Source organism: Protopterus annectens, chromosome 6.part0 (assembly GCF_019279795.1).
Source record: "Protopterus annectens isolate FY-2018-M chromosome 6.part0, PAN1.0, whole genome shotgun sequence".
NCBI classification, from domain to species: domain Eukaryota; kingdom Metazoa; phylum Chordata; order Ceratodontiformes; family Protopteridae; genus Protopterus; species Protopterus annectens.
In genome coordinates, this window is record NC_056737.1 from 1,176,661,060 (window position 1) to 1,176,677,072 (window position 16,013).

Consider the following 16,013-nt stretch of genomic DNA (forward strand, 5'->3'; position numbering starts at 1 on the left):
TAAAACATTCCAAAGTCACAGTATCTCTTACAGGTTTACTAGACAGGTGAGAGTAAAATAAAAATTATGAATGAGGATATTATCTTACAAGGTCACCCAATGACTACTGATGCTTATAGCTCTACGCATTGTGGTAAGGTAGCAGTTTACATTAAGGGCAGTCCATTGAGGAAAAATCTTTTACTGTTGGAAAGATAAATTTAAAATATTTGCATAAAACTTGAAAGAAATATATTTGTGTTTATCACTGCATAACACAATTACTGCATAAATATCTTCACTTTTATTTAGCTAATCAGAGCAAATTATTTTTGAAAGAATATCAATATACAATTTTAAATAAAGTTTGTGTACATATTGATAATGTTTGGCTGGGAGAAATGCCCCACTGCAGTTCTGTGAGGGAGGGGAGGCATGCCCCCCCCCAATATTTACTATAGCTCAGAAGTCACACACTATTAGAGGTGGCTTGCTTTCATTTTCTCTTTTTTCTGACATTGTGTGGCCTTGGAATTAGAATAAAGAACTAGGAAGGTGTGATAGCTGACTTCACGTGAATAATGCAGGAATGGGGAGAGGGCTTTTTTCTTTTCAGAAATGTGTTTTATTAGTGTTATTCAGTAGGTTTCATTTCTATGTTTTGTTTTCACACAGCTAAAGTCTCATATGTAAATTGTGTTAATGTTATCATATTGTATATAAAGCTGCTTTCAAAAATATGCATGAATGTCTGCATCTATGACAGCAGAATAGCTGTTGTTAAATAGATCCAAAGTGAAATGTTTTACTCTGTATGGACTTTGTTTAGGCTTGCTTTTATTTTATGCTGCACTCAGTATGTTTTGACTTTGGCATTTAAAATTTCAGGATTTATGTCAGGATCACCTATACAGAATATTGTTACATTTGTGTCACATCCCATAGGCTGAAATACAGACATTCAAATATATAAATAATGTTTTCCATTGCAGTGCAGCTAATTGGTTTAAAGGCACGTGTTGTTATTTGGAACAGGTAAAAAATCAAATATGAGCCTTTTCTGCTACTTGCATGTTTCTCACAGCTGTGTGAACTTCTTGCTCAATTCTTTTCAACAAACATAATCTGAAGTGGACCTTTACAGCTACACCAGTGCTATGACATCTGGTCAGAGGTTTAGCTTTGCTCATCCTAGATTTAGTAATGTTAAAAAAACAAAGCTAGATTTGTTTAAGGGAACATATGTTAAATAACTGAAAATGAATCACGTTTCCTTATTGCCAGCTATATTAGCTCTAGTATCTAAAGGCACCCTTTTTGGAAAAAATAAGAAAAAAGTCTTTGTTCTATCTGTCAACTATGATTTGAATGGCTTTTGCTATGTTTGTAATTCTCAAACGTTGAGGTTTGTTTGCAAATTTAATTAGTGAGTATTTAAGTATCATGCCTTTGTTTGGCCCCTACTGTACAGCTATCCTTGATAAATATGACCATATTGGGAGGGAGGTGACCACCTACTTTTTTTTCTTAGGAAAAAGACACTCACTAGGACCCAGAGAACAATTCAGCTTGGCTCAGTCCTTCATTATTACTGTCTTATTGACAGGAGGTGGGGGTTCAGAGAGTTTTTGTGCCAAATCCAGTATTGTTCTCATAATATCCAGCTAGCTCTTTCTTGGCAATGCAGACGAAAGCAATGTATCCTTGCCAGTACATAAGGTTTGTATTGCTGCTCTGAATAAGCTTTGGAACAGCCATTGTTTCAAACAGAAAAGGAACATCACCTCTGATACAAGAAACAATTCTGCACAACAGTACAGATTTTAGGTAAGTTTTAAAAGCTTTGTGTTGAAGTTTCGGGTTGGCAGCTCTTTGATAAACTGCACAAACCTTAGCTGAATAATGTAACAATGTAACACCACAGCTTTATCAGTACATTTGTCATTTTCTCTTTGTAGAACAAATATATTTTTTGTGTGAAACCTTTATATCTGCAAGCATAGTAAACAGTATTGCATTGAGTGAAGAAACTATATCAACATTTCCTCTGTAATAAAAATACTTTTAAAACAAAATTACACACACATTGTGGTTTAAAAAAATAAAATAATTAGCTAGGGATCACAAAGAGGAAGTAATTGCAATTTATTACACAAATATACGTAATAAGTAAAGTTAGCATTTGGATGCGATTATTACTCATGAATCATGCTGCTTGGAGATATAATGTATTCAGAAATACAAGTAAAAAGTAGATACGCAAAAAACTAAGAATGATGTCTGAATTTTAGGTCACAACAAGTACAGCCCTTCAGTGTTTGTAGAGACTTACAATCTGAGTAAGTATGGCCTCCCGTTACAAACATGTCTTTCATTGACTATAAAATAAAATAATTGTAGATTCACTGTACTAATTCAGTGCAATATTATTTCTTCTCTATATATGTCATGACCAGAGGTTGTTGAAATGGAGCCTGCTATTCAAACATAAAGTAAATAAGTTCTAGTAAAATATTAATGATCTGATACTGGCAGAAGTGTTTTATAAGTAAGTTGTAGTAAAATATTAATGATCTGATACTGGCAGAAGTGTTTTATAAGTAAGTTGTAATAAAATATTAATGATCTGGTACTGGCAGAAGTGTTTTATAAGTAAGTTGTAATAAAATATTAATGATCTGGTACTGGCAGAAGTGTTTTAGAAGTAAGTTGTAATAAAATATTAATGATCTGGTACTGGCAGAAGTGTTTTTGCAAAATCTGTCAGTACCTTTAAAGGTTTAAATCATACTTAGTCTGAGTCTGCTGTGGTTTCATTGTCCTTGTCATAAGTGGCATAACATTTGTGTTTTGAAGTTAGCCATACACTTTCCCAGTGTACTTTTGTGTTGTGAAAATGTCTGTAAGCTGACTGTGGTTTAACAGTTTACATCTAACTGTCCTTTGTGGAGATGAAGGCACCTTCATACTGGTTTGAAACAAGTTGTCTTCATATTGGCAGACATATTTATTATTGTTATTGGTATTATTATTATTTGTATTTCATTAACAAACTAGACTAGTTAGCTTGGTTCTTCTTGTCATGGTGGTACCAGACATTGTATATAGTTACTGAGGAAATCTGGCCATGTCTGAACGGAACCGTCTGCTATTTGCCAGTTGCATTCTGTGGGGCCTTTGACATCCACCTCAACAGGAGCATGACAGGCCACTTTAAGGTACTGTCAGAGCAAAGGCAATACTGACCCCTCCCAGAAGTGTGACACATTATACTACGAGTCACCACACTTCGAAAATACAAACATCAATTTCTGATACTGTATGTCACCAAAAGTTACAATTCAAACAAAAACAACAAATTCTGAAAGTTGTTGCATCGTTTAAGAGTTTTTTGCATGGGCCTTCATTCCCTGTAGCCCTTGATGTGAGTTGAACCTTGGTCTAGCTATTTATTTCCTCACATTTGCACTTGCAGTTCTTCTATGTTTATGTTCAGAATTACGGTTCTCGTTTTCAACAGACTCCCAGCACTACAATATTTGCTTGTAAAACTGACACCCATTTAAGTAAAATATGCTTAAGTACACGACTCAATGAAATGGATCGATCCTCCTGATTTCTTAACTAACACTGGCTTTGTGATCTTGCAATATCTTATAGTAGTTAATTAAATGCAAGCAATACCCCCCTAGAATCATGGGTATAGGAAAGTTTGCTCTATAGTTTTCTCACTCTTGCTGGTTTAGTTTCAGTTGTGGAGTCAGATCTGTTTAACAGTGGTTTGCTTAACCTCCATTTCACAATCCATATTCTAATAGAACCTCTTAAATTCTGCGGTGCCAATGTGCTGAAGTTCAGTTAACAAGCCTTTAACATCACAGCATCAAAAGGAAGAACATGTCATTTTCTGCATCCATAAATATCAACACATGTAAATCAAAGTGAGGCAGTTGAATGGAATATATAATGAACTTGCATTAACATGCCTTGTTTTACTTGTAATTTGTCTTTGATCATTGCATACCGCTCAACTGTACAGATTTTCGCAGAATGTCCAGATTTTTGCCTCATAGTTTTGGTGTATTCCTCCTAAAATCTATACCTTTCTGGCAAATAGCTGAGGACCGAAGACATTAAATAATGACAAACATTTGAGTTTAAGCCTCCACATCGTTCATAAAATTCATTCTTATGCAAAACCTATTATTCTATCAACTTTCTAAGTTTGTAAGAGCAATATTTAAAAAACAAGTAATCTTTGTGGTATCCCCGAAGTCTCAAAACAACCCACTAAAGTGTAGTGGGTCTAAAAACAAAACTGTAAGAAACTTCTCTATGTGGAAGAATTTCAGTCCATATATTTCTAGTTAATCATTGTATATTAATCAGATCAGACAATAGTAGTAGAAGTAGCAAACGTAAATTCGTCAAGTCAAAAAGTAATAACAGAAAATATATAATTCTACAGCATTACTAAGTATTCGAAGGTAATCCAAGCAAGGCAGGCCATCTGTTTCCAGTCGAAAATCCTTTTATTAAGTACACAGACTAATCTGTCCCTATTTCTCCCCCATTCATTTTAGGATTTGTCCAGATTATTTGCTGTAAGAGGTTGAGAGGTATGCGTTGATGTTTATCTTTGAATGGAACATGCATGCTGCAGGTGTGGTTGGAATTTTGTGAGTGGATGATTTAATTTTGTGTTTGGTGCTGTTCAGTGTTGGTAATTGGTCTGAAATACAGTTAATTATAAGATGTTGATACTACAAGAACACATTTCATCTTTATGGGTGTTTGTTCTTTTTCCACAGTTTTGTGACTGAATAAAATAATACATTCAAGTAAGATGCGTGTGTTGGAGGTGGAATTCCCAGAAATGGTAGCAGAATGGGGCAAATTATTGTTTTTCCTGTTGAGTATTTTTATCTTTTTGCTTTATTGATGTTAGTTCATCAATGTTAATAGATGTGATGTTTGTGCCCTCATTAGGTTTTTCATGTTGATATTTTTATGTTTTTGCTTTATTGATGTTAGTTCCTCAATGTTAATAGACGTGATGTGTGTGCCCTCATTAGGTTTTTCATGTTGAGTATTTTTTATGTTTTTGCTTTATTGATGTTAGTTCATCACTGTTAATAGACGTGATGTTTGTGCTCTCATTAGGTTTTTCATGTTGAGTATTTTTATGTTTTTGCTTCATTGATGTTAGTTCATCAATGTTAATAGACGTGATGTTTGTGCCCTCATTAGGTTTTTCCTGTTGAGTATTTTTATGTTTTTGCTTTATTGATGTTAGTTCATCAATGTTAATAGACGTGATGTTTGTGCCCTCATTAGGTTTTTCATGTTGATATTTTTATGTTTTTGCTTTATTGATGTTAGTTCCTCAATGTTAATAGACGTGATGTTTGTGCCCTCATTAGGTTTTTCATGTTGATATTTTTATGTTTTTGCTTTATTGATGTTAGTTCATCAATGTTAATAGACGTGATGTTTGTGCCCTCATTAGGTTTTTCATGTTGAGTATTTTTTATGTTTTTGCTTTATTGATGTTAGTTCCTCAATGTTAATAGACGTGATGTTTGTGCCCTCATTAGGTTGTTCATGTTGAGTATTTTTTATGTTTTTGCTTTATTGATGTTAGTTCCTCAATGTTAATAGACGTGATGTTTGTGCCCTCATTAGGTTGTTCATGTTGAGTATTTTTATGTTTTTGCTTTATTGATGTTAGTTCGTCAATGTTAATAGACGTGATGTTTGTGCCCTCATTAGGTTTTTCATGTTGATATTTTTATGTTTTTGCTTTATTGATGTTAGTTCATCAATGTTAATAGACGTGATGTTTGTGCCCTCATTAGGTTTTTCATGTTGAGTATTTTTTATGTTTTTGCTTTATTGATGTTAGTTCCTCAATGTTAATAGACGTGATGTTTGTGCCCTCATTAGGTTGTTCATGTTGAGTATTTTTTATGTTTTTGCTTTATTGATGTTAGTTCCTCAATGTTAATAGACGTGATGTTTGTGCCCTCATTAGGGTTTTCATGTTGATATTTTTATGTTTTTGCTTTATTGATGTTAGTTCCTCAATGTTAATAGACGTGATGTTTGGGCCCTCATTAGGTTTTTCATGTTGAGTATTTTCATGTTTTTGCTTTATTGATGTTAGTTCCTCAATGTTAATAGACGTGATGTTTGTGCCCTCATTAGGTTTTTCATGTTGAGTATTTTTATGTTTTTGCTTTATTGATGTTAGTTCCTCAGTGTTAATAGACGTGATGTTTGTGCCCTCATTAGGTTTATCATGTTGAGTATTTTTATGTTTTTGCTTTATTGATGTTAGTTCCTCAATGTTAATAGACGTGATGTTTGTGCCCTCATTAGGTTTTTCATGTTGAGTATTTTTATTTTTTTGCTTTATTGATGTTAGTTCATCAATGTTAATAGACGTGATGTTTGTGCCCTCATTAGGTTTTTCCTGTTGAGTATTTTTATGTTTTTGCTTTATTGATGTTAGTTCCTCAATGTTAATAGACGTGATGTTTGTGCCCTCATTAGGATTTTCATGTTGAGTATTTTTTATGTTTTTGCTTTATTGATGTTAGTTCGTCAATGTTAATAGACGTGATGTTTGTGCCCTCATTAGGTTTTTCATGTTGAGTATTTTTATGTTTTTGCTTATTGATGTTAGTTCCTCAATGTTAATAGACGTGATGTGTGTGCCCTCATTAGGTTTTTCATGTTGAGTATTTTTTATGTTTTTGCTTTATTGATGTTAGTTCATCACTGTTAATAGACGTGATGTTTGTGCTCTCATTAGGTTTTTCATGTTGAGTATTTTTATGTTTTTGCTTTATTGATGTTAGTTCCTCAATGTTAATAGACGTGATGTTTATGCCCTCATTAGGTTTTCCATGTTGAGTATTTTTTATGTTTTTGCTTTATTGATGTTAGTTCCTCAATGTTAATAGACGTGATGTTTGTGCCCTCATTAGGTTTTTCCTTTTGATATTTTTATGTTTTTGCTTTATTGATGTTAGTTCATCAATGTTACTAGACGTGATGTTTGTGCCCTCATTAGGTTTTTCATGTTGAGTATTTTTATGTTTTTGCTTTATTGATGTTAGATCATCAATGTTAATAGACATGATGTTTGTGCCCTCATTAGGTTTTTCATGTTGATATTTTTACGTTTTTGCTTTATTGATGTTAGTTCCTCAATGTTAATAGACGTGATGTTTGTGCCCTCATTAGGTTTTTCATGTTGATATTTTTTACGTTTTTGCTTTATTGATGTTAGTTCCTCAATGTTAATAGACGTGATGTTTGTGCCCTCATTAGGTTTTTCATGTTGAGTATTTTTTATGTTTTTGCTTTACTGATGTTAGTTCCTCAATGTTAAAAGACGTGATGTTTGTGCCCTCATTAGGTTTTTCATGTTGATATTTTTATGTTTTTGCTTTATTGATGTTAGTTCCTCAGTGTTAATAGACGTGATGTTTGTGCCCTCATTAGGTTTTTCCTGTTGATATTTTGTATGTTTTTGTTTATTGATGTTAGTTCCTCAATGTTAATAGACGTGATGTTTGTGCCCTCATTAGGTTTTTCATGTTGATATTTTTATGTTTTTGCTTTATTGATGTTAGTTCATCAATGTTAATAGACGTGATGTTTGTGCCCTCATTAGGTTTTTCATGTTGAGTATTTTTATGTTTTTGCTTTATTGATGTTAGTTCATCAATGTTAATAGAAGTGATGTTTGTGCCCTCATTAGGTTTTTCATGTTGAGTATTTTTATGTTTTTGCTTTATTGATGTTAGTTCCTCAATGTTAATAGACGTGATGTCTGTGCCCTCATTAGGTTTTTCCTGTTGATATTTTGTATGTTTTTGCTTTATTGATGTTAGTTCCTCAATGTTAATAGACGTGATGTTTGTGCCCTCATTAGGTTTTTCATGTTGAGTATTTTTATGTTTTTGCTTTATTGATGTTAGTTCCTCAATGTTAATAGACGTGATGTTTGTGCCCTCATTAGGTTTTTCATGTTGAGTATTTTTATGTTTTTGCTTTATTGATGTTAGTTCACCAATGTTAATAGACGTGATGTTTGTGCCCTCATTAGGTTTTTCATGTTGATATTTTGTATGTTTTTGCTTTGTTGATGTTAGTTCCTCAATGTTAATAGACGTGATGTTTGTGCCCTCATTAGGTTTTTCCTGTTGAGTATTTTTTATGTTTTTTCTTTATTGATGTTAGTTCCTCAATGTTAATAGACGTGATGTTTGTGCCCTCATTAGGTTTTTCATGTTGATATTTTTATGTTTTTGCTTTATTGATGTTAGTTCGTCAATGTTAATAGACGTGATGTTTGTGCCCTCATTAGGTTTTTCATGTTGATATTTTTTATGTTTTTGCTTTATTGATGTTAGTTCCTCAATGTTAATAGATGTGATGTTTGTGCCCTCATTTGGTTTTTCATGTTGAGTACTTTTTATGTTTTTGCTTTATTGATGTTAGTTCCTCAATGTTAATAGACGTGATGTTTGTGCCCTCATTAGGTTTTTCATTTTGATATTTTTATGTTTTTGCTTTATTGATGTTAGTTCCTCAATGTTAATAGACGTGATGTTTGTGCCCTCATTAGGTTTTTCCTGTTGATATTTTGTATGTTTTTGCTTTACTGATGTTAGTTCGTCAATGTTAATAGATGTGATGTTTGTGCCCTCATTAGGTTTTTCATGTTGATATTTTTTATGTTTTTGCTTTATTGATGTTAGTTCCTCAATGTTAATAGACGTGATGTTTGTGCCCTCATTAGGTTTTTCCTGTTGAGTATTTTTTATGTTTTTGCTTTATTGATGTTAGTTCCTCAATGTTAATAGACGTGATGTTTGTGCCCTCATTAGGTTGTTCATGTTGAGTATTTTTATGTTTTTGCTTTATTGATGTTAGTTCATCAATGTTAATAGATGTGATGTTTGTGCCCTCATTAGGTTTTTCATGTTGATATTTTTTATGTTTTTGCTTTATTGATGTTAGTTCCTCAATGTTAATAGACATGATGTTTTTGCCCTCATTAGGTTTTTCATGTTGAGTATTTTTATGTTTTTGCTTTATTGATGTTAGTTCCTCAGTGTTAATAGATGTGATGTTTGTGCCCTCATTGGGTTTTACATGTTGAGTATTTTTATGTTTTTGCTTTATTGATGTTAGTTCATCAATGTTAATAGACGTGATGTTTGTGCCCTCATTAGGTTTTTCATGTTGAGTATTTTTATGTTTTTGCTTTATTGATGTTAGTACATCAATGTTAATAGATGTGATGTTTGTGCCCTCATTAGGTTTTTCATGTTGAGTATTTTTATGTTTTTGCTTTATTGATGTTAGTTCCTCAATGTTAATAGACGTGATGTTTGTGCCCTCATTAGGTTTTTCATGTTGAGTATTTTTTATGTTTTTGCTTTATTGATGTTAGTTCATCAATGTTAATAGACGTGATGTTTGTGCCCTCATTAGGTTTTTCATGTTGAGTATTTTTATGTTTTTGCTTTATTGATGTTAGTTCCTCAATGTGAATAGACGTGATGTTTGTGCCCTCATTAGGTTTTTCATGTTAAGTATTTTTTATGTTTTTGCTTTATTGATGTTAGTTCATCAATGTTAATAGACGTGATGTTTGTGCCCCCATTAGGTTTTTCATGTTGAGTATTTTTATGTTTTTGCTTTATTGATGTTAGTTCCTCAATGTTAATAGACGTGATGTTTGTGCCCTCATTAGGTTTTTCATGTTGATATTTTTATGTTTTTGCTTTATTGATGTTAGTTCGTCAATGTTAATAGACATGATGTTTGTGCCCTCATTAGGTTTTTCATTTTGAGTATTTTTATGTTTTTGCTTTATTGATGTTAGTTCATCAATGTTAATAGACGTGATGTTTGTGTCCTCATTAGGTTTTTCACGTTGATATTTTTATGTTTTTGCTTTATTGATGTTAGTTCCTCAATGTTAATAGACGTGATATTTGTGCCCTCATTAGTTTTGTCTAAATCCATCAAAATGTGAACATGGAATCTACTGAGCCACTGATAAATCTTTGCCCTACTGCAAATCAACTAGACATGTACAGCACAGTAACCACTTTTAATTAAGACAAAAAGACGTGACATTTTGTATCCAGCATAGTTTTTCCATCTCATTGTGTCGATCTTGAAAATTACATGAATTGCTCAGTTTAAAGCTCTGTAAATTACACGAGTTCCCTACTTAAATCATTTCTCTTGTAGTTAAATTAAATACCAGTATCTTCACACTGTTGAACTGTTGCCACTTTTTCATTGTCCTGGGGTAAACTGCTATATAATCCATATGAGCAGAAATTAAAGTTGTTTTACCTAAAAATCTGCTTCTTTTTAGCACACCTAGAATCATGTAGTTCTCAAAATGGAAACATGAATGTTTCCATCTACAAAAACGCTACCATATCAGTACCTCTGTTAGTAAAATAAACAATATAAAAATAAATCAACATTCTTCATATGTAGTCATTAATATTATTGTACAATTTGTTTAGAACAGGCATGGGCAAACTACGGCCCGGGGGCCACATGCGGCCCGTTAAACGTTTTGATTCGGCCCGCCAAACTTGAAAAACTTTAATAAATTAACCTTGTTAATGTTTTATTTCCCCTGCAATTCTGATGTTTCCTCAATAGATGGCGCACTCTAGATATATTGGCTTTGTTCGGCTCTACCTTCGTGTGTGAACAGACCTTCAGCGTCATGAACATCAACAAAGCCAGCCACAGATCCAAGTTAACAGACCTACACCTCAGATCCATCCTAAGAATCGCCTCAACAAAACTAACTCCAGACTTTGATGCTAAAAAAGGAGACCAACAACACTGCTCCCATTAAAATGTGTGTGTCTCCGTGATACACACGTTGTTAAAATAAACAGTGTGCGCAGATCAAATATAACGCTTCACAGACTGACTTGCTGCAACTGTTTCGTCCTTGCACTGGTCGTTGTTGACTTTTGGCACCGGGGAAACAAATTGAATAAAAGGAACAGGACAAGTACATCTGCATCTCCTACCGTTTTGAAAAAAAGACAGTCAGGAGGAGAGTGATGGTGATATCCTGAAGGATAACAGAACTTTCAGTGCTTTAAAATAAAATGGTCATTTATTTGATTTTCAGTGTTTAAAGACTCATTTCGAAGTCAGAGATTTTATTGTAATGCTTTTCTTCATTTTCATTGGAAATTAAAGCACATGTTTTCTCCATATCCCAAGATGTGTATTTTTCCCCCAATAAGGTGATGTTTTCAAAGCATGCCATCTATCTGCTCCTGTTCCGGCCCCTTTGTCAAATGTTAGAACTCAATGTGGCCCACGAATCAAAAAGTTTGCCCACCCCTGGTTTAGAAGTATATAATTGTCTTGAATTATAATTTGTTTCCTGTTTTTAAAGCTGATAGCTGCAATCATACTGCAGACAGTCCTAAATGAAATTACCTCAGTATGTTTTACGATTTAATTTTTCCTTGGTGTTATCTAGCATCCAGAAATCTGCATAACCCTTCCCAGCATACCTCACAACTGTCTGGATTTTCATAGAATGTCCATAGGTTCATAGGTGTGTACTAGGCTGATGGCCCTGGGGCCTTTACAAGCCTAGCCATAGGATTACCCTGGCATCATGTCACCTGACCTTAGTTCCCAGTGCCTCTGTCGAGTAGAGCCACTGAAGTTATCCCCAGGGTGAATTTTCTATTTCCCCTCCATTCATCAAGATTTTTCTTGAAGAGGGTCAGCGAGGTGCTCTTTTTGACATATATGGGAAGTCTATTCCATAGTATGGGCAGTCTCTGTGTTATGAACCTGTCCCTCCAGTACGTTCTGTTGATTGTGGCAATGAGGGTGAGGTCTCTGGAGCGTGTGGTGCAGAGAGATTGGGATTTCTTTAGATGTAGCATTTCTAACAGAGCTGGGTCAGACATGGCTTTGTAAGTCAAGCAGAGATTGCTTCTAAGTAGGCGATATGAGACAGAGAATAGTTGGAGTTTTTTGAGTCTATCCATATAGGACAAGTGTTTAAGGCCTAGGATCCTCTCTGAGAGGTACTATTGTGACCTCTCCAGTTGGTGCAGGTGTCTAGTGAGGTACATGCCAAATGGGGCATTGTACTCGATGACTGGTCTAATGAGGGAAGAGTAGAGGGAGACAATGACCTTTTTCTTCCTGGATGCAAAACCCTTAGTTATGAGATGTGCCACACAGAAGGACTTTCTGACCACAGTGGCAATGGGGTGATCAAAAGAGGTTGCTGTCAACCTGTGTTCCCAGATATCTTATAACGCCTTCTGTGTTGAGTGGGCTACCATCAATGTGGTAATTCATGGGAACTGGGTTATTCCCAAAGGGGATGACACATTATTTTGGCATTAACCTTAAGGTCATGGTTCTAACACTAGTCGTTGGTCTCAGTGAGGCCATTCTGTAGGATGTCAACATCACTTGGGGAGTCAATAATAGCTCCCAACTTGCAATTGCCTGCAAACTTTGTCAGTCAGAGTCCCTTTGTGTTGGCCTGGACTTCAGAGAAGTAGACACCAAACAGGAGAGGACCCAGGATCAAACCCTGTGGGGCTCCACTCGTGACTAGTCAGCAGTCTGACTTGGAGTCAACTAATTTCACACTGTGGGTTCTGTGAGCCAGTTTGCAACCCACCTACTGATATAGGGGTTGATGCCTAGCTTAGTGAGTTTTTCTATGATTCCTGTGTGGGGAATGGTATCAAACGCCTTGGCTAGATCAAGGTAGGCTGTATAAACCACCTTGCCTTCATCCACAGCTCTGGTGACTGACTCAAAGAAGTCAACCAAATTGAGCAGGCATGATCTACCCTTCACAAAACCAAACTGTGTGGGATCCAGAGTTTGGAGATTCTCTATATCCTTGTTTATTAGGTCCATGATGATGCGTTCCATACCTTTGCATATCAGACTCGTCAGGCTAATAGGGTGATAGTTTCCAGAGCCTGTAGTCACTCCTCATTTGTGGAGAGGGATGACTGTAGCAGTGTGCCATTTGGTAGGGACAAAGCCTGAGGTGAGGCTGTGATTGAACAAGGCACACAGGCGAGATGCCAGTTCACTTTGTAGTTCATGTAGAACACAGCCAGGGATATTGTCAGGTCCCATAGAAGCTGTATTCTTGGTCTTGGACAGCGTTGTTTTAACTTGTGAAGCAGTAATACTGGGTGCCTGTCAATTTGCTGGTATTGTGATTGGTCCTTTGGGGGGGGGACATTAGTTTCCTCCTTCTGTTGTAGAGTTTGTTTATGGCAGGAGACCACCAAATTGGCTTCCTTTTTTTGGAAGAGAGCGTCTTGGTTCAATTGGGTATGGTGAGATCCATGCATTTGTATATGTGTTCGCGCAGTGCATTGGTGTATGATTCGGCAGTCATGCAACTATTCTCCAGTTTCATGGGTGCTGTGAAGTTAGCCACCTCTGATTTTAGGAGACCAAAGTTAGCTTTGGAGAAGTTTTTCATTGTGGTTACCTTTGTGGGGGGAGGGTGTGAATTTCTAAGGTGATTAGTTTGTGGTTAGATCTAACCAGGGAGGAGCTAACTATTGGTGTAGAGCAACCATCAGCCATGTTAGTAATGACCAGCTCAAGGATGTTGCTACCTCTAGTGGGGGTAAGAATGAGCTCCATATTTTTGGTCTGTTCCTCATAAAATATGTTTTTTTTTTTCTGGCAAATCAATGAGAACTGAAGTTATTAAATAATGACAGCAATTGCATTTCAGACTTCATATTCTTCAGAAAATGCATGCTAATGCAAAACCTATTAGTCTATCAACTAAGTTTATTTCAGGAATGATTAAAATCTGTACCTATTTTTGGAACTTTGTCTCCCACCTCCCCCCAATTATTTTTGATTTTGTCCAGATTTCTTGCACTAAGATGTTGAGAGGAATGCAAGCTCCCATGTGTCAGTGTTCCAGTGTTTATTTTTTTATTAATTAATTAATTTATTTATTTATATTTGTTGACCGGGAGTGTCTGACTGGATGTAGGTCCATTTTCAGCGGAGGCCCGGGGAAAAAAGCTCCACAGTTAAAATAAACAGACAGTAGTTACATTGGATTACATAGCGATTAACAATTTACATATCAATTACTTACAACATATTTACAGATGAAGAACATAGTACATCAGTAGACAACTAGAATCTTTATCTGTGAAGTACATACCAGACATTAACAAATGTTACAATAAGAAGTTCCTGCTGTATAATAAGTACTGGCTTATGAGCATTTGAGCTTGCTATAATCAAGGTAGTTAGTGGAGTGGAAAGAAAGGTAGTGGTCGGATGGGGTGGGTGATATTAGAGTGGGAGTTGCAAGGGCATAGCCAGCATGTTTTTAGGTGCGCTTTTAGTAAAGTTTTGAAGTGGGTGCATGATGGTACGGAGGTAATTGTGGGTGGGAGGGAGTTCCATAATTTGGCTATGGTGCAAGAGAATAGTGCTTCACCAGCAGAGTTATTGGCTTTAGTGATCTGCAAGTGATTTTTGTTGCTGGATCTTAGTGTTCTGGTGGTACGATAGGGTTGGAGTAGATGCTGGAGGAATTATTATAATTCTCCATCTGTAATATATTACATGATTGAAACATGTCGTATGAAAGTAATTATCCTGAGCTGTGTTACATCTTCCTGCTTCTCTTTTTACTGTGCCTGGAAACCAGCTGCCGATAATGTAATATTTCAGAAATATATCCCCAATGAGAATGGGTGGTGAAGATTTTTTTTAAAAAAATAAATGATTAGTTAATTGCAGATGTGTAGATGTCTGTGCTGAATGCTGCTGCCTTGTAAAAAAAACAAAAGCGTAAACTTTGTGCAGAACTATTGAAGGAACTGTCTATATAACATGTACTGTCTTCAAGTTTCTTCTCAATGCAACATGGATGATGTTCTCCATAAAACAGCTCTAACAGATCTCCCTAAAAATCAGATTACATCTCACATATATACATTCTTATGAAAGCAATCTTTACTTTGGTATTTAGGGAGTATTTCCTGTTTGGGAATGTTTCTGTGCGAACATGCAGGTTTCAGATGATGTCATGCAGTCTGTTAATAAGCTCCTGTGTCTTCTTCTTACATGACAGTTCAGTAAGTTGTTTTTGCTTCCAACTTGGTTTCTTTCCTCGCACCTGGGTCTCATGAATTCCTTATCAATATTTTTCTCAAACTGTATTAGACCTTGAAAATTCATGTTACATTTATACGTGAATGCAGTTTATTTATTTATTTGATTTTTTTCCATGCTAAGAACAGTTTAACCCTTTAACATATGTATGCTAGCAAATAGAAATACATGCATATAACTGACTATATTATTCCTACACATATTATAGCAACAGAAGTGTATATGCATCTAACTAGCAAACAGATGTACATGCATTTATACATTTCTAAATATATTTAACAGGGGGAGAAGGAAACCACACTCACTACAATTCCAGTCTCACATAGACCTACCACGACAGCAAACCAAACACATAAACACACAAAAACATACTCGGAGGCTCTAAATAAAAATCTGCCTAAGCAGCAGAGACCTCAAAGCAGACACCCAAGCAACCTCTACCCCAAAACAAAACACGTGCAACACATAGCTCACAAAGCCAGTGTGCCGAACAGTGACAGCCCTTAAGGCTAAACAACACACCTGATACACTTGTAATAGGTGACTCTATCGTCAGGCACACTGACATCCCGCTCACCAGGCTGAACAAGGAGAAGGTCATGGTGAGCTGCCTGTCAGGCGCTAGGATCCGCCACATAACACAAGCACTCAGGTCACTCCAAGGCAAGTACAAATATGACTCAGTCATTGTCCATGCTGGTGTGAATGACCTGAGACGTACCTCCCTGGACTACATGAAAAGAGACATAGAGGAGCTCTCTGAGCATGTAGCCCAAGCCGGTATGACCCTGACCTTGAGTAGCATC

The 16,013-nt window shown here is 35.5% G+C and overlaps 1 protein-coding gene across 1 annotated transcript in view; it reads left to right on the plus strand.

Annotated features, from left to right (window-relative positions):
• Window positions 1–1,693: 1,693 nt before the first annotated feature.
• The window catches only part of LOC122804744 (receptor activity-modifying protein 1-like), a 383,657-nt gene continuing 369,337 nt past the window's right edge, over window positions 1,694–16,013 (plus strand). Inside the window, exon 1 of the mRNA XM_044074807.1 lies at window positions 1,694–1,806. The gene's annotated coding sequence lies outside the window, so the exon portion shown is untranslated. The remainder of the gene's footprint in view (window positions 1,807–16,013) is intronic.